The following is a 19,222-nucleotide window of genomic DNA, read 5'->3' as shown; positions in this document are numbered from 1 at the left end:
AACGAAAAATAAGCTAGTTGTGAAACACTATTCTTTTAGTTTTTATATGTTTAAAATCATTCAAAAAAAATACATTTTAAGTAACAATCATCGTTTGCAGAATTCAGTCCCTAAAGTTTTTAAGAACATTTCAAAACAGTTTAAGATTTGCAAAAGGTTATAAAGAAGGGTTAACAATTTAAATATCATTACATAAGCACATTACCATTACAATATAATGGCCTTCAAAATGTCTCATATCCCCCAACCTTCGGTCGCTATTAGAACTTGAAGACATGTTAAAAGTAGTAGGTTACTCATTGAAAATGTCTAGTGAGTAATATCAGGACTTTACGACATTTATAGTCAGGGATTAACTCAATCCTTGACCCATGGTAAATTCCCCAAAATCTTTTCAAATTCATGATTCATTTTTAAAACACTTAAGAAACATCTTAAGATCTTTGAAACTCATTCATCTTATCTTCTTCAAAGTGTAAAACATTTATAATTATTTAAAATTCATCATAATGGAAATAATACAATGGAATATGAAACTACCGTAACATCCAATTATAAGGTACTTTCATTTTAGCCTATGACCTAATCAATTTGCACATTTGGTCCCCTGTGGTTTAAGTTCCACATTTAGCCCGTACGATGGGCATACATGAGGGTACACGCAATGTTGTCGCGAGAAGCCGGATTGCGGAAGCCATGCTAGTACGTTGGGCGTACTAGCCCAACGTCTAAACCCTAAATTTTAGGGATTCACCCCCTATTTAAAGACATTAACTCAACCTTGGACCTCCCATAATCAACCTTTACTCCTTCCAAACCCTAATCTCGAGTGTATGCCTTGTGAGTCAAGATCTTGAAGCTTGGTGGTGATTTTGGTGGCCTTTTGTTGAAGAATAAGACTAGTGAAGAAGGTGGTGTTGCTTGCAAGCTTGTGGACCCATAAACTAATTCACCTTGTGCATCTTTTGAAGGTATAAAGTCCATACCTTGCTTATGTTCTTCTTAGATCTCTATAGATGGGTTTTTATGAGCTTTTTGTCCCTAATCTTCGACCTTTGTGAGTATGAGGTAGTCCAGAGCATTGTAGTTGTCCTTTCATGTGTTCTAGGTCTTGTAGATTCATAAAAATGGTTGTTTGATCATTTCCCTTAGCCCATGCATGAGTTAAGTGACTTAGAATGTGATGAAAGTTAGAGTTTTGTGTATTGTGCTCTTTCTAGCCATTCAAAGGCTTAAAGTCGGTGAATTTATGGGTTAAGACATTCCATTATGGTCAGATCTGAAGTTGGGATATGTGTCTTAACGGATTAAGACATGAAAGTGGTTAAGTATGGATCAGGCAGAGTACGCCAGACACACTCTTGGCTACTCCCAACTTAGCCAGGCCCGTTCCCGAGTGGTTGCTGATTTGAGATGTACGCCCCGCGTAAGAAGGAGTATGCCCAACGTATGTGCTAGGTAGATGAGTTTTGCTGACCTTTGACCTTTGGTCAAAAGTTAGGGTTTTGGACGATGGGAGGAGCAAAATGGTCTTTTTGCCCTTAAGGGGCTTAGTTGTGGGATTTGGACTCGCGAGTTGAATTGTGGACCTTGATTATTAATTTGGGTTAATTATTGTGTTATTAGGCGGAGTCTAGTTCTGGTAGTTCGGGTATGAGATTTATCTGTCATTGGTATCTGGTGAGTCTCCTCACTTATTCTTACATAGGGGTGGCAACTGTCGACCCAACCCATAACCCGACACGAAAATAGGCGGGTTAGGGTTGAGATTTTTGACTCGCCAACCCACCAACCTGCAAACCCGACAACCCGTTTATTTAATGGGTTGGGTTGGGTTACACGTTTAGGTTCGCGGGTCAACCCATCAACCCGCCTAATATATTTAATTATCTATTTATTTTAATTTTGAACAATCTAAGATGATATTATACTATTATTTTCTATTTATCGTATCCTTAAAACTTTTCATGAATGTTTTGATTTTTACAGTTTTATTTGGATGTTTATGACTTTATGTTTAATGTTTATGACTTTTAGACTTCATTTTATTTGGATTTTTCAATTTCATCTTAAAATGTGTTTCTTATTAAATGGGTTATACGGGTTGGGTTCGACCCACTGACACGTGAACCCGCTAACCCATATACTTATGCGGGTTAAGTGGGTTGGGTTGGGTTGGGTTGATGTTTCCAACCCGTCAACCCGTGACCAGCCAACCCACATATTATATGGGTTTGGTTTAGTTTCTGAATTCCAACTCACCAACCCGCCAACCCGAACCCAACACAATTGTCAGGCCTATTCTTACATGTGTGGTAGAATAATTGTATTTGTGATGACCAACTAGGTCTAACTATTATTTTGTATTATGTTGTTTATGTGTGACTGAAATTTCAAATAGTCTCCAGGGTTGCTGATAACCCATAGGGCGTGTTGTTGCTCATTGGGACTGCTATAGTTGTTTATTTATGTTATGCTATATGTGGTATCTTGGGGAAATCACTAAGCTTCATGCTTACAATACTTAATATATGTGTTTCAAGTACTTATGAGGATCGCGGGAAGGTGAAGGTTTGATTGTACACACTCGCTGTAAGATTTGTTACTAGGGCAGTTTGTGATACTATGGTATTTTGTGATGATGATTTGTATTTGACACTAATGTTTTTTACGGCCTGGTTTATGAAAAATATTTTGGTAATTTAAAAATGAAAATTTCGGTTTGAAATTTGAGGTGTTACAACTACACCTATTCTCGTTCAACTCTTGTTCTCACTCATTATCATCTTGTTAATAGCAATAAAGTCTATAACGTAGTTAGCACAAAGCCCCATCTGTCATGACTTATCGTCTTCCATCTTAGTCTTCTTATTGGTATGTGCGAGCTATAATTTCATACTAAAGGTATCTAGCCTCTAGCACACGTAGGCATGTCTAGAATACCACACTACATCTTGGATCATCTTATGTCATCTTTTGTCATGGACTTTGGATGGACACACACATGTCATTTTCCTAATCATACATGAATGTACAAATATCCATGCGAAAACTTTTTTCAAAACATCTTAACTCTTTTCTTGTAATCAAACTATTTTTTTATAAAATTCATTGCATGATATGCACAAGTAGTTAAGCATTCAAATAAACACATAGAAACTAATTTAGGAAAAATCTTTTTTAATCAAATTCTTTATAAAAACATTGTAAACTTGTTTCTTATAGAAATTATATTTGATACCACTCACCTTTAATGAAATCCAAGCTATCCTTCTGTTCTTAAGTTTTGCACACCTTGTAATCACTACCTGCTGTCATTAATAACAAATTATTATAAAATGAATAAAATATCCCTAGAGGGTTCTTGAGACATTTAACACCTTCCAATAATTTATTTCGATTCTAAAAGCTTATATATAAAATTTAGGAGCTATCGAAGGTCGAATACTAGTTAAATAAAAATTTTAAATTTTCATCACAGAACATTTGACATGAACATGTTGAATTACACTACAACTTTGACATGGTCGTGTCACAAGTTGTAACAACAGCAAATTTGGGCTACACAATATATGTAATAATTATTAAAATTAATCTATAGTCGTGTGCACTGTAGACTATATAATATAAGTTTCATAGTAATAAAGATAGGAAAATTAAACCGAATCGTCCTTAAATCGTAAAAATAAGTGTGCCAATTGTATATATATATATATATATATATATATATATATATATATATATATATATATATGAATTTCATAGAAATCAGATTTCGTATGAATTAGATATGATTTTTATAAAGATATAAATATAAAAGTCAGCTGCGCACAATGAATTTGTGACGTTAAAAGGTATGATGAGAACGGTGGAATTTTGGACAAAGTCACCAAAATGAAAGTCAATGATAACCAAAACTCATACTTTGATAGTTAAGAGAAAAAAATAATAGTACAGTTTTATTTTCTAAAAAAATATTATCTTTATATATGTACAAGAATATGTACGCAATCGTAGTCAACTTGTATGAATCGTAGTAAAAAAAAGAAATTATGAAACTGAAGTCGAGGTGAAGCAATCGCATATGGGATATGCACGTCTGTGGTTTCGTTCTTCGGCATCCTAGAAACAAAGAACATACGAAACCGAAGACGAGATAAGAGGAAAACTAAGATGGCATAAGTTATCTGCAATTTCGTGGGAAAAAATAATTTTTTATAGATTAGGACGAAAACGCAAATGAGTAACGAAACTAAAGGCGAGTTAGCCTCGTTTGCGGTTTCGATAGCTATTTTTGGGAAAAGCTAATTTTTGGTTATTTAGTGCAAAATAATTTAGGTAAAATGCTATATTTGTAAATTTCTCTTTTTACAGTTAGTAGCTATATATAAAACTAATCTAACACCAAAATCAAATAAAAAATTTATTCCCCCAAAAATTGTAACATGTGTTTTTGATTATTATTTTAAGGGTTTAGGTCATTCTTGGTCACAACTTTTGGTTTTGTGCTCATTTAGTCACTTGACTATTTTTAAGTTTTAAAAGGTCATCAAACTTTTGACTTTGTGATCATTTAGTCACTTAACTTTTGGTTTGGTAACTTAACTTTTAGATTTGTGCTCATTTAGTCACCTAACTTTTAAAATTGTGCTCATTTAGTCACTACACTTTTAAAAAAAATTAAAAGTTTAGTGACTAAATTAGCACAATTTTAAAAGTAAGGTAACTAAATGTGACAAAACCAAAAGTTAAGTGACTAAATGAACATAAAGCCAAAAGTTTGATGACCTTTTAAAACTTAAAAAGAGTTAAGTGAAACAAAAACAAATTTCACAGTACTACTATTGCTAAACGACGATAGACTACTATTGCTAAAGGATGATAGACTACTTGTGTTAGATGCAAGGTGAGAGGTTGCACCAGTATCCATGTACCAATGTGCATCTGCCCCATCATTAACCGACATTACATTGAAAGCTTGAGTTAGGTCGGTTAGCTGATCACTTGAAACCGGTGTGAACCATTGAGATGGTGTTTGGAGAGTGGGAGAGACCGAGGCATGGAACGCATGAGCAACAACAATAGGTAGGTTGACAGGTGGTGGTCCGAGGATGCCTTGTTAAGCGTAGGCGGAAGGGCGTTGTGGTTGTTGAGGGCTTGGTCGATATGCGGATCAGAAAGGGGGGTAACATCAGGGAAATGGCTGCCAAGGCAGTTGGTAAGGCTGCCAAGGCAGCTGTTGATGTTGCGAGGCTGCGGAGGACCCATCATAGGGCTGGCGAGTCTGCTGTGGAGTGACACGTCCACCAAGTCGTTGCTGAAACTGGCGGTGTTGTGTGTTGCTTTGCAAGGAGCTGCTATTGTTGCGAGGGTTGTTTCCAGCGAGGAGAACCGAAGGAGAGGAAGAGTGAATAGAGTGTGAAGCCTATTAGGGACGATAATTCTTGAAATGTTGTTCTTTAACTTGCAGCTTTGAGCGGGCTTGAAGGAAGGTTGGTAGAGGGTCTTGGTGGCGCAGAAGAGTGGCTATGTGTTCATATTGAGGGGAGAGACCATTGAGAAGGTGAACAACCAAAGTTTTCTCGGGTATGGGATTATCAATGTTTGCCAAAAGATCTGTAATAGACTTCATCCTTTGACAATATTGGGAAATGGTGAGATCTCCAAGAGTCATGCTTCAGAGTTCATTGTCAAGCTTAATGGCCCTAGCATCTTTCTTATCACGAAAAAGAGTTTCGAGACCAATCCACACTGTGTGAGAGGTAGAGTTTTTGGTGAGGGTCATAGTGATAAGAGGTTGGGTCAGAGTACCGTATAACCAGGTTTTCACGAGAGAGTCAAGTTTGAACCATTCTTCATCCTTTTCTGATGTGGGTTTTGATCAACCAGTGAGTCTCAAAGACCTCCCTCCATGCATAGTAATTAAGCTCATTAAGATCAAGGATTAATGGGATGTACGTCTTGATATTGAGAACTCCATATGGTTTTTGATTGTTGGATGATGAGGACGCTTCACCGACCATTCTAGAAGAGGTGAGAAGGAGAGATATGAGAGACGAGGAGGGGTCTGATGACGGCTAGGGTTAATGCCGTGAATAACAGGATCGGAGGTAGAGAGGAAGAATAGGGAAGAAATCGGATACCATGTAAGTAAATGACTTTCCCATAAAAGTGAATCTTCATTACGCAAACACACACACACACACACACACACATATATATATATATATATATATATATATATATATATATATACATACTAGGTGAATGTCTACGTGTTGCGCAGAAACATATATATATATAGTTGAAGTCTTTACAAATATATGTTTTTTTAAATATAACAATAACGTTGTTGTTAAATTTAATATAATAATTCGTATACTAAATTGATATAATATATTAATTATTTTGAATTATATGATAATATATACATCTATTATAACTGCATAATCTCAATCGTTTGAATAACTCGTACTCGCGAGTTACATATGAATAAAATTAAATATTATGGTTTAATGTTAGTTATAGTTGTTGTTATTGTTAATTAATCTTCTAAAATTTATTTGCTTAATGTTTTAATTTCTATCATTGTAATTATTCAAAATATCAAACATTGTTTTTTGATTTTAAAGGTAACAATATAATCATTTATATAGAGTTATTTTTAACTATTGTTATTGTAAATTATTTTAAACTATTTATTTGAAAACTTTTAACGATTATAAAAATATTTTTAGGAAATATTTTAGTTAAACTGATATTACAATTTAGTTTTTGCATTTATCACTACAATTGATCACTTTTAACTATTTACAACATATTCTTTGGTTTTTTAAGTGGAACTGAAACTTATATTTAGGTTGACACTGTAAGGTTATATTTAAATTAACAATTTAAGTATTCTGTCCAAACTGTTTAAAAGTTATAGCTTTAAACTGATAATGGTTTACATACAACAACATTTTAAATCTAATAAATTAAGTATAATATATTAAAAGTTAAATACATAAATTTTTAAGTAGAAGTAAAGATATTATTTTAAAATTGAAATTTAGGTTATTTATGATTACACCTTAGGTTTGATATTTATTTAACCTTATTAACCAACTTATAATCATTATTAGAAGATACTACAATTTATCACTTTTAACTATTTACAAAATATTTTTTGGGTTGTTTAAGTTAAACTAAAATTTATATTTAAGTTGACCCTGTAATGTTATATTTAAATTAATAATTTAAGTACTTTTGACAAATTGTTTCAAAATTATATCTTTAAAATGATAATGATTTACATCCAACAATATATTAAAACTATTAAATTAAGTATAATATATTAAAAGTTAAAAAACATAAATTTATAAGTAGAAATAAAGATATTATTTTAATATTGAAATTTAATTTATACATGATTACACTTTAGGTTTGATATTTATTTAACCTTATTAACCAACTTATAATTATTATTATATAGAAATTGAAAAGTCATGGGAGTTTTAAATGAGTATGGTGAAAGCAAAAATGCTTCATTTATATATATATATATATATATATATATATATATATATATATATATATATATATATATATATATAAACACATAGAGGTGGGCAAAAGAACCAATCCAAACCAGTCCAAAAAATATGCATATGGACTGAACCAGTCCTGGACCGGTCAGTCTTTTTAACAGTCCAGACCGCAATCCTTAATCAGTCCTTAAAATTGATATATTTTAACAGTCCAGACCGCAATCCTTAATCAGTCCTTAAAATTGATATACGTGGCAGTCCAGACCAGTCCTAAGCCAATCCACAATTAAACCAATCCAAAAATAAACCAGTACATTTTTTGGACAGCTCCCAATCCACACCGGTCCAACCGGTCCAGAAAATGAAACACATTTGGTAGCCCAAATTAAACATGAGGCCTCCAAAATTTAGGTTTTGTTTCAATTTTTTTCATGCGAATAGAGTTTCCCTTACATCCTTTTTATATTGCTCCCATCTTTCTTATCTTTTGTAATACAAGCGATGTGGGACAAAGTGACAAACACAAACTCCATTCGTCCCTACTCCCTGACTCCATTCCTTTGCTTTTTTTTACTCTAATAACTAATAATAATCATAATAATAATAATAATAACTAATTAATAGAATACTCAACGGCAAGTATAAATGTGATTGTATACAGGCTGATTTGCTTTTTCAAGAAGTTTACAACGGTTAGATTTAAAGCCAACGGTTATAAATGTTTTTAATTTGTTGTTTTTTTACACTACAAATACTTGTTCATATCCAACTATTTTTCTCACCTCAAATTCTATCCCTTACTCAAAATGTCTCTAAATTTACACTACAAAGCTTGAAGTTTCCACATCCGGATAATGTCGGGTGGCGAAGAAAGTAGTTCCTGTCCCGTTGGTCGCTCCGGTTATGAACTTATTTATATTTACTAAGTCTTTTATGCAATGTTATGAAACCAATTTCTCTTTGTTTTCTATGTAATATTATGAAATTAATTTTAAGTTTATATGTTAATGATATGTCGAAGTTATGAAATCTTGGAATTATTACATATGTATTTGATGGATGATGATTTATAATGTTATGAATTGTATCATAAGACAATTGAAGTGAAATAAAAAACTAGAAAAACCGAAAACTGAAAAATTCCAAAACCGAACCCGAAAAAATTTGAAACCGAACCGAAAACAAAAAACCGAAACTGAACCGAAAAAAGACCGGTATCAGACTAGTTTATAGCAAAACCTATCCGAAAAAAGACCGATCCATAAAAAGACCGATCAAAAAAAAGGACGGGACCGAAAAAGGACCGATCGAGACCGGTCTAAAAAAGAACGATCCAAAAAAAAAGATCGACTTAGGACCGGTTCAGGATCGATTTTTGTGCACCTCTACACACACAATGATATAATTGGGCTATACTAAACATGGGCTAAATACAATCGGGCTATACAGAAATATATACTAAGAGTCACCAAATGAGCACAAAAGCAAAAGTTATGACAAAAAATGACCTTAAACATTTTTTTAATTCTAACTAGTTAGTAATTTCTAAAGTTTGTGGGTTTGTTTGTTGTTTAAGGGAAAAGGATATCCCATAATTGGATATTTGTTAGAGTCTATTATTGAATTGTTGATAGTAAAGTTTTTGTGTTGGGCAGTTTCTTTACTTTTAGAATTGTAAGAGTTTTCCATACGAAAATTTGTTAAATATTTGTTCTTGTGCTCGTGGCTACGTACATGCATGCATGCATGAATTCGTACATATGCACATATGTAAATATGTATGTATGTATGTATATATACATGTACATATGATATATACATGCATGAATTCGTGCATATGTATGTATGTATAAATACATGTACCCATGATACCATATGTGTGATTTGCATTGTGGAATAAGTGAGGATTACTTTATTCTTTTCCCTGTTCTACTTCCATGTTCCCCGTTCTTTATCCATAAAGCATATAATAAAGTTTACAAACATCCTCCTTTGTGATTCTTCTTAATTACAATCCACCCGCCAAACTTCCAAGACCCTCAAGATTAAAATGGTTCCAAATCTGGATTTATTCCTTGTTGCTCTTCTTCATGGCTCATTCATTTCATTTGTTCTTATAATTATCATCTTCATAATCTTGATAGCTATCTTGTGTACTTTCTTTATCACCTTATTCTCAATTCTTGTGATCGATGCATACGACTACTCTTCATATGTTTCTCAACTTTTCGTGACGATAAAGGCTCATCTTGAATTGTTTCTCGTGCTAGTGGTATTCAGCTTAACGTATGCATATGTCCTTTTGGAGTTGAAGTGGAAAGATGCGTTCAAAATCAAAGTTTCTAAACTGAAAAAGAAGCTTCAAGTTGCATTTCATCAAGTTGACAAAAGAAAAGTTCATTAGTTGAGTCCAAGAGAAAATTGTCTCGTATTTCTTGTAGCTTATTAGTATTGGGAATATAATTGTCTTGTATATAAAATCATTGGTGGACATAGGGATGTTATTCGGGTCGGAACCGAATCCGAACCGATCCGAACCCGAATAAACCGAAAACCGAATAAGGGTAATTGTATGAACCGAAAACCGAACCAAATAAGCAATACGGGTTCGGTTCGGTTCGGTTCCGGCTCAAATAACCCAAATAACATGTGCAAGATGATTAAGGAGCCGAATAACCCGAATAACCCAAAAAACATTTAGAATGTGATTATAAAATTGTATTTTGTATGACTTTTGTAGATTATGATTTCATAACAAATCTTTTAAAGAAACAAAATTAAAATATTGAGTAGTAGATTAACACATTCAAATTTCAATGAGTAACATACATAATAACACATTGAAAGATTGAGTAGTAGATTAAGCTAAAAATAGTTACTTGAGTTTCTTGATTTGGAACCCAATTTTCCATGACTTGAATGGAGTTTGATCACACTAAAAACTAGAAAACAAGGATGAAGAGACAATTATTTTTTCCAGACGCAAGGCTGATTTTTTTTTTCTTATCGTGAATGGACTTTGACGTTTGAACTTTGAACTAGTGATGATCGATCAATGAGTCCAGGTTATCGCAAGTCGCAAGAGCAGCAGCCGCAACTGTCGATCAAAGATTAATGTTGCAAGGATGAGAAAAACCTCAATCGATCAAAGAGCAAGGTCGTCGACTCGTCGATTTGGTGTAATAAGGATGATCGAATTCGATTTCATTGATTTTTTTTGGTGTATTACATGAGTTTTGTTGGGTAACGATCGATAGAAAAGAATAACGAATAAGCAATCGTGTTAGAAAAAAAATGACTTTTCATATTCGGTTCGGTTCTTTTGGACCGAATAAGCCCTTATTCGGGTAACCCGGACCGAATATCCGAAAACCGAATAAGCCTTATATAGATACCCTTTCCGAATCGAATTACTTATTCGGGTTTAATTCGGTTCAGTTTTCGGTTCGGTTCGGGTTTTCGGGCCAAATTCTCATCCCTAGGTGGACATAACTCATTCGTTATTAACGATTCATAAGTCACTATCGGGTCTTGTAGAGATAATCGGTAGTTTGATATTCCTTTAACACCTTTTCGGTTTTTCTAATACGTATATCAAAAATTTCTTTTTAACCCTTTTTAAATATTTTTTATAGTCTTATTATATATTGTATTAACTTGATTTATTATAAATATAAAAAAGAATACATCACTTTCCACAAATTTAAAAATTACAAAGTCTTACAGTTTTTTTTTTAAAAAATACCAATATTGAATTTTATTAATATTGATCTTATTTTTTACTTCATATAAAATGTATAGATGTTGTAAATGATGATTACTTTAGTTAAAGAAAGACATTAACATGTTTTTTTGTATTGGAAAATACGAATAACAAAAGTGAATAATAGGAAATACCAAATATTGTGTTGCCAAACCCAAAATTTCATGTTCAATTTTATGAGCAAACATAAAATTGACGGTCAAAAGCTACACAAGACGGATGCCTCCAAAGCCTTCAAGTGGATTGCGGTTTGGGCAGAATGGGCCTCCGATGGGCCGTTGATAATCGTGTGGACCGATCTTGGGCCACCAAATAGGGCTCCTTTTTAATATTCAATTCTTCCGATTTATAATAAAAAATATATATCATACCTAGTATGCTTACAATTATAACGGAAAAAAACTAATATAATAAACACTGTATTACAAAATAATTGAAGATCATAATAGTAGCCATGAGAAAAATCGACTATATAACCTGCAAAAGATTTAGAAGAATATTGATTTATAAGAATATATTTAGGGGATAAAATAATTAATTAGGACTTAGAAAAACCCAAAGGGTAACATCGATTATAGAAATGCAATATTTGATTTGTTAGGTGATCAAACCAACAAATGCAGAAGGGGTATCATGAGAAACTAAGCAAGTAAAAATACTTTCATGTATACCAAAAGAGAATATAGCGAGCAAGGTGGAATGAATAGGAATACTTATAAACTATTTAATACCTCTTTATGTAAAAGATATAACTTTTTTATAATGGTAAACAAACAATCCTCCCTAATAAATAAAGAATTTTTTTGCCACTTGTCATCTTCTAAGACATTTGGCCACATGTAATTTTATTATAATTTAGATTTTCTTTTTATATAGTCTAAAAAAATTACACATTGGATTTTTCAAATAAAGAAGTTTTATAAGAATTGAAAATATTGATTCCTAATTTATGGGGATTAATTTTGTGGAATTGATTTGGAGGAACGATTGGCGTAATTTTATATGATTTAAGGTAAGTTTTTTTTGAAAAATAAGAGGATTTGTATGCAAATAATCCGAATAAAATTTAATGGAACTTTCAAAATTGAAATTATAAATCATCCACGCAAAAGAGATTTTAAACTTAAATGGACGCTAATTTGAAAGCCAAATCCTCAAAATCTCCGCGATTTTGAACGACTTCTTGAGGACGAGGCTTATCTTCAGTTCTTCACTTCCCTTTGTCCTTTCGTTGAACATTGTGTCATTAGTGGATACTACAGGTAATGCTTTCTTTCCCCTTTATTTGTTTTCTGATTTTTCCGAATAATACATATAATCTTCATTATCAGAATTTTGTTTATATCGTATGCCTATGTCTCATGCCTCTTCTATATTGAATTTCAACATTTTTTGTTGTGGGGGTTATTTTGATTTTGGTTTGATTTTTTATTTCAAATTTTGCGTTCATGAGAAATATCTTGATTTTTTATTTTTCTTCCTAAGGTTTTTACCAATCCATTGATTTTTCAGTTCTGTGTGGTAGCGATACCCAAAAAATTCTTGCTTCGGGTTTTAAGTTTCTGCATTGCTAGACTTCATCAAGCTTAATTGCGCCCTTACAAATCTTCATACCAAAATGTTTTATTGATAGCAAACAATGGAAAGAAGGGTTTGTTATCAAAGCGGAAACAATCACTCAGCAAGACTCATTCACAGGTTGCTAGGTTCAGTGGGTATTGATCTCAAGACATGTCTCTAGGAAGGTAAAATCTGAATCAAAAACTGTGACATGAAAGAAACAATCTCTTAGTTTGATACCAATCATGAGGCTCAATGTTGTCATTTATTTCCCTAGCACATGTTTAGCTTCTAAATTGCAAAAAAAAAAGTTATTTTCTATAACTAATGTCTTATATACCCTTCAATAAAGACAACATAACGAGATCTTGTGGATCTAAATTGTCATGATTGGAATAATCAGTTAAGGTGTAACTTCTTTTTTACTTAATGATGATGGGAAATTCATCTGGGCAAATATGTATATCGGTGTTTATTTTTATTTAAGATAGATATATGGGTTTTGAAATTAACATGTTACTTTCATTTTTAGCAGAAGGGTAAATCGGTAAATTGGAAAAAAAAAATCTCATTTGTCTTTTATAAATTTGTTGGTTATTTTTTTTAGATTTATGTCACATATAGCATCTTACTTATATGTTTTAAAACAATTATCAAAATAAATAAAAGTAGGTTGCTAAAATTGTATCGATATCATACTTAAATGTTTTGATAACATTTTTAACCCATAATGGCAGCCAACTACCATTCTGAACAGGGGAAATCTGGGAAGAGGGCATTTTGGTCATTTTATTATGAATCAATGTTATTTAATTGTTTCATTTTTTAATTTGTATAAGCTACGATGCTATTTTACTTTTGCCAATGCCAACTATAAATCTGTTCATGGGCAATATAATCATTAAGTTATGTATGCTGATAAGGGTACTTTATCAATAAAAAAAAGTGGTTGGAAGTCAAAGAAAGGGAACAAATTTCTGTTAACATATAATTTATTTATGTTAACAGATCATCAGCTCTTTGAATAACAATGTACTATCCTTTTATTACTATCAAATCAACAGATGACTATAACTTTATTATAAAAGTAAATTTTGGTGTTGGCCATCCCCTCCTAAGGAAATGTCTAATTTCTAATTACATTGTGGTTCACCCTCATATATCAGGCACCAGGTATTTATTTTTAAGTAAAAAGAGGTTTGTTGTTATTAAAGGTAATTCATCAACATTATTATTGAAATTGTCACCATGTTCACTACCTTTTAATAGTGTGCTTATTATAGGGATTTCATTATTGCATGATACGGGGGGTTGTGATAAGTTGACTTCTACATTGTGTTTTACTCTAAATTATTTAAAAGTGAGTATCTTTTATTTGTTAAATGAAAATTTTGTTAACGTACTTTAGGTGGTTTTCTTATTATCGTATTCTACTTTTATTTTCCATATTATGGCTTTAGTGTGTGGTCGAAGTTAAATCCATGTGTGTGTGTGTGTATTCAAAGACATTGTGAAGTCTACGCTTAATTCAAGTGCTTCAAACTTATTTTTTCTTTGTGTACACAAATATCCTTTTTATATGTTTTGTTTTTGTTTTAATTTGACTCATATTATTACTACATAGTAATAATATGTTATTGGTTCTAGACTAAAAAATGTGATTATAAAGATTCATGCAAAGAAATGATTGGATAATAGGCTATGCAAGAAACGACATTTGCGAAAAACAAAAATTGTTTTTTGTAACTTTATTGAGAATACCAGTTTATTTATATATAAAAAAAGGTTCTTGTTGATCAAAATATGGATTGAGTGTTTCTGGACTTAAAATGGGTATTTTTGTCCAAGTAGTTGAATGTAGAGATAATACAGAAAAAAGAAAAGATTTAATGTGCCTGATTGTTGATTCTAATCTTCTTGATTTTGGATATTTTTATATTTTGATTTTTTTTGGCGTTATATTTAAAATTTAAGCTTCTGTGAAAGTTCACCAGAAGAAATACGGTTGAATCTTTTATTAATTTTTTCTAGGATTACAAGGGTATTTATTAGCCGATAAGAGTGTAAAAGTTGGGGTGGAAAAAGTCTTATTCCTTTAGTCTAATAGCCATAAAAACCAAAAGAAAGAAGGTAAATAGTTTCTTTTTTATGTAATCACGCGAATATACTTTCTCTGATATTTCCATTTTGTGACCTTGCTTTTGTTTAATACATTTTCTTCAATGCTTTTGTTTAATGCATGATTTTCATTTTGACACATGAGCTCCGGTAAATGTTTTTTTGTTAGATAAATAGCTAATGATAATCCAATTTGCAAAGGTGATGGCTAATTATCTTGACTGCAATCCATTCACCACTCAGTTCTCTGTGCCTTTCTTGATAAATTTGATGTTAACCGTCATTCAATCGACAAAACTTGGTCCTTTTAATGGATGATGACTATTCTTAAAATATTAATGGTATTACTTTGTATAATGCACATCCTTCTTTCATATTTGCGGATATGATTCTTAAGCATGGGAACAAAGATTACTTCTATGTAGTACATGAAGTATTAGATGAATATAAGTTAAAAGCAATTTATTAATATCACAACCAAGGCCCGTAATTTCCTTTTTCGCTTTTTCATGTTATATATGTTATATATGGGCGTTAAAATTTTACTGTTTACCCTTTTGACCATTCACGTTTCTAAATAAGTGAGTTTGTCATGTACGTCTATTGAATTGTTCATTGTAGTATCTTACATTCATTTTTTTACAATAGTTATCTTTATTAATATAGATTGAAGTACTTACATATTCATCATTTCAGTTGTATTTAATTCGAAATTTTACTTTAAAAATGCTTAATATTTAAACCTTGATCAAAACCCGTGTAATACACGGGTCTTACACCTAGTATTAAATAAAGAAGGGGCTGTATTCAAAAAACTTAAAATAAAATATGCAATAAAAAATAAGTTTTAGAAATAGAAATTAAATTGTCTCCTACCTTATATACCTATAATTATAATTATTCTTACTCATTAAAATTATGACATGTGTAATCATTCCATATTTTTTTTATCTATCTCATTAAGAGTATATATCCTCTTTAATAAATGATAGTTTTTTGTCACTTGTCACATATTCATTTAATTTGTCAAATGTCATTTAATGGTTATTTAATTTTTTTTTTATATGTCATTTTATGAGTTTTTCTATTTTATTAAATTTCACATAACACTTTAATTTAATAATTGCAATAAATGTAGCAATAAATTGGTATTAATTTGAAATTAATAAACTTAACTTTTAATTTCAAAATTCCCACAATTAAAGCTCATTAGTTTTTTTTTTTTTCTTTATTTAAATTTAAAAGATAAAAAACATTTTCATCATAGTAATTTATTATTTTTTTCTTATTTTCTTTTAAATTCAAAGTTCTCAAATATTTTGACATTTATATTTAACAATTTTTCTTTTAAATTAACCCATGTAATACATAAGGTTTTTTTTTTTTTTTTTGAAACGACAACTTTTATAAAAAGAACCAACGACTAGCAAGAAACTAGCGAAGGAACAAACCATCAGACGGAAACATCATTCAAACTAAAGTAAATACAACAGAACGACAAACGAAAATTAAAGACATCACCCAAACGGATATGTTGACCATTCTTCCCAAGTGCACATTACTTGTTTACCCCTGCATTTTAACCAAAAATACACCATTGATTTTACTGCTTCAACACCAGTTCCAGGCTTTGCGAATACTCCTTTAAACACACGGTCATTCCTGAGTTTCCATAAGTTCCAAATAAGTCCGTGACATATGGTGACGAATCTCTTTCTCGTCTTCAAATTCCGACCCATCCGTTTGCATATTCCAGCAGTTCACCTACTGAGGTGAATGAGTTATGTTGCACACCACACCAAGAAAGGATTTTATCAGTAATAAAACGAGCAAATGGGCATTGAAGTAGTATGTGATCAACACACTCGGATTCATTGGTGCATGCACCGCATGTAACTGTCGTGAGATCGATACCACGAGATCGTAACGCCACCGCTGAAGGGATCTTCTTTTGTAATGCCCTCCAAATAAAACAATTGACTTTATTAGGAGATACCTTATTCCATTTGAAGACAAAGCTGGTGGAGGCGCTAGAGGGGGATAGGGACAATTTTGAAGCAATCTTTTTCCGCATGGTACTCACCGAGAATGTCCTGCTATTATCTAGGATACAACGCCATCAATCCTCACCTGGTACCAACCTAACTAGATCAAGATCCCTATGTAAATTGATCAAGTTGTTGGATTCACCTGTGTCATCTACTCGAATGGACCAGTGCCCTTCAAAAGTACCCTAAAAAAATCTATCAGCCACCAAACAGTTCTTCCTTGATTCAAGCTCATATAGTGATGGGTACTTGACTTTTAAGGGCACCGTACTGAGCCATCTATCCAACCAGAACAGAGAGTTTTCACCTGATTTTATATGCACTTTAAAGATGTCTTCAAACTCTAACCCATGTTTTTTTAAATCGGTCCTTGCTGTAGCAATATTCTTCCAAACACCATGAACGTTCCTGCTTGATAAATAGTCGTGTGGTTTGTTATAGATATTATGAATCCCTTTTATAGTACAACTCCAGATCGAATTTTTTTCCACTTTTAGTCTCCACCACCACTTGACTAATAAGCTTGTATTTAGGGTACGGATTGATCCCAAGCCTAGACCACTCTCAGATCTAGGGGCCACAATTTTATCCCACGATACCCAATGGATCTTTCTATTATTTTCATCACCACCCCATAAAAACCTTCGACGAATCTTCTCCAAAGCGTTAGTGACTGTCGTCGGTGCCTTAATACATAGGTCTCACAACTACAGGGTCGGTCCATTGATTTTCAATGCCTGGGGCGAGATACTAAATTAATGCCCTTATATAAAAAACAATTTATATAGCAAAAATGAAATAAAATTTACAACCAAATTAAATCAAGGTTTATACAAACAAAATCATACAAAAATTCATTATATTCTTTAATAGAATGTCTTCATGCATTTTTTTAAGCCAAATACCTCTTGTTTTATTTTAATCAAAGACTTTGTACAAATTAACATTTGATGCTTGAAATTATTAATTTGTTGAATCTTTATTGAGTCATGGTACTTCAAAGAAAAATACCACCCATATAGTTAACTATCCATAACCACAACCTGAAAAAAAAAACATAAATTTGTTCAGAATTAACATTTCTAATTTTCAGAAATTACTTTAACATCAGATTTTCAGAAATCTGATACATCATATTATTCAGATAACCTTTGAGATTTTCATATACATCAGATTTTCAAAATTGAAATTCACATAATAGAATTTTAATATCAGATTTTCACACATCAGGATTTCAATACCAGAATTTTAATATCAGAATTTCAATACCAAAATTTTAATATCATAATTTCAATGTCAAAATTTTTAGATACATTGGATTTTGAAAATAAATTTCAGCATCTTAATTCACTTAAAATTTTTAGATACATTAGATTTCCACATTGCAGATTTTCAATACCACAATCTGAATATCAAAATTTCAAAATTAGATTATATAAAATTATAAAATTTAGAATCTTATAACAAATTTTCAAAATCAGAATGCACATATCAGACTTTCAATTAGAAATTAGCCTACATATTATTAATCAGAAATAAGAAAAACAATTACATCAGAAATTTAAGAAAATCTTATAGCATAAAACCTTATAAAAGTTTCAAGAAGTTTTAGAAATTAAATTACCTCGAAAAATCAAGGAACTTATAACTACCCTAGATCAAGAAGATTACAACTTTGATCGACAACTTCATTTCAGCAGTGAGTTATTTAAGAAAACTAAATTTTCATAAAATCAACGGAACTTATAGCAACCCTTAAGCTCTATTTAAAATACATGAAAAAACTTACCTGGATCGATTAGGAGGACCAAATCAGTTAGTTACTCTTCGAAACATCACTTTAATATGAATGATTAGAAGAGTGAATGATTGTATGAATCTTCAGAAGAATAATAGGACTGTAGAAGAAATGATTCATGAAAAAACAAAATTAGGAGGAGTGACTAAGCGAGAGTGAGAGAGGAGACCTGTTGGTTTGAATTAGAGTAGATCAAGATTTTTATTTTGAATAGTCTGTCACCTCACCTTCTACAAAACCAGACGCCTCGTCTTCATCGTCTTCAATTATTATGCGTGGGAGCGTGGCTATTGATTGGATCGAGAAGTGGGAAGCGTGCGAAATCAGTTCCAATTCGCACCAAATTAGGTCTTGATATTAAGAAAGGCTTGCGGATGCCCCTTTTTGAAATGGATTGGACTTGAAT

General features: G+C 31.8%; 1 long non-coding RNA gene across 1 annotated transcript; it reads left to right on the top strand.

Moving 5' to 3' along the window:
• Positions 1-12,395: 12,395 nt before the first annotated feature.
• On the top strand, positions 12,396-13,765 carry LOC111889624 (uncharacterized). The gene is made up of 3 exons (XR_002849597.3): positions 12,396-12,554; positions 12,926-13,037; positions 13,590-13,765. It is a non-coding gene; the product is annotated as an uncharacterized LOC111889624 (long non-coding RNA).
• The last annotated feature ends 5,457 nt before the right edge of the window (positions 13,766-19,222 follow it).

This window comes from Lactuca sativa, chromosome 1 (assembly GCF_002870075.4).
Source record: "Lactuca sativa cultivar Salinas chromosome 1, Lsat_Salinas_v11, whole genome shotgun sequence".
Lineage (NCBI taxonomy): Eukaryota > Viridiplantae > Streptophyta > Magnoliopsida > Asterales > Asteraceae > Lactuca > Lactuca sativa.
Note: the sequence above shows the minus strand (reverse complement) of the source record. Positions and strands in the feature narration are given on the sequence as shown.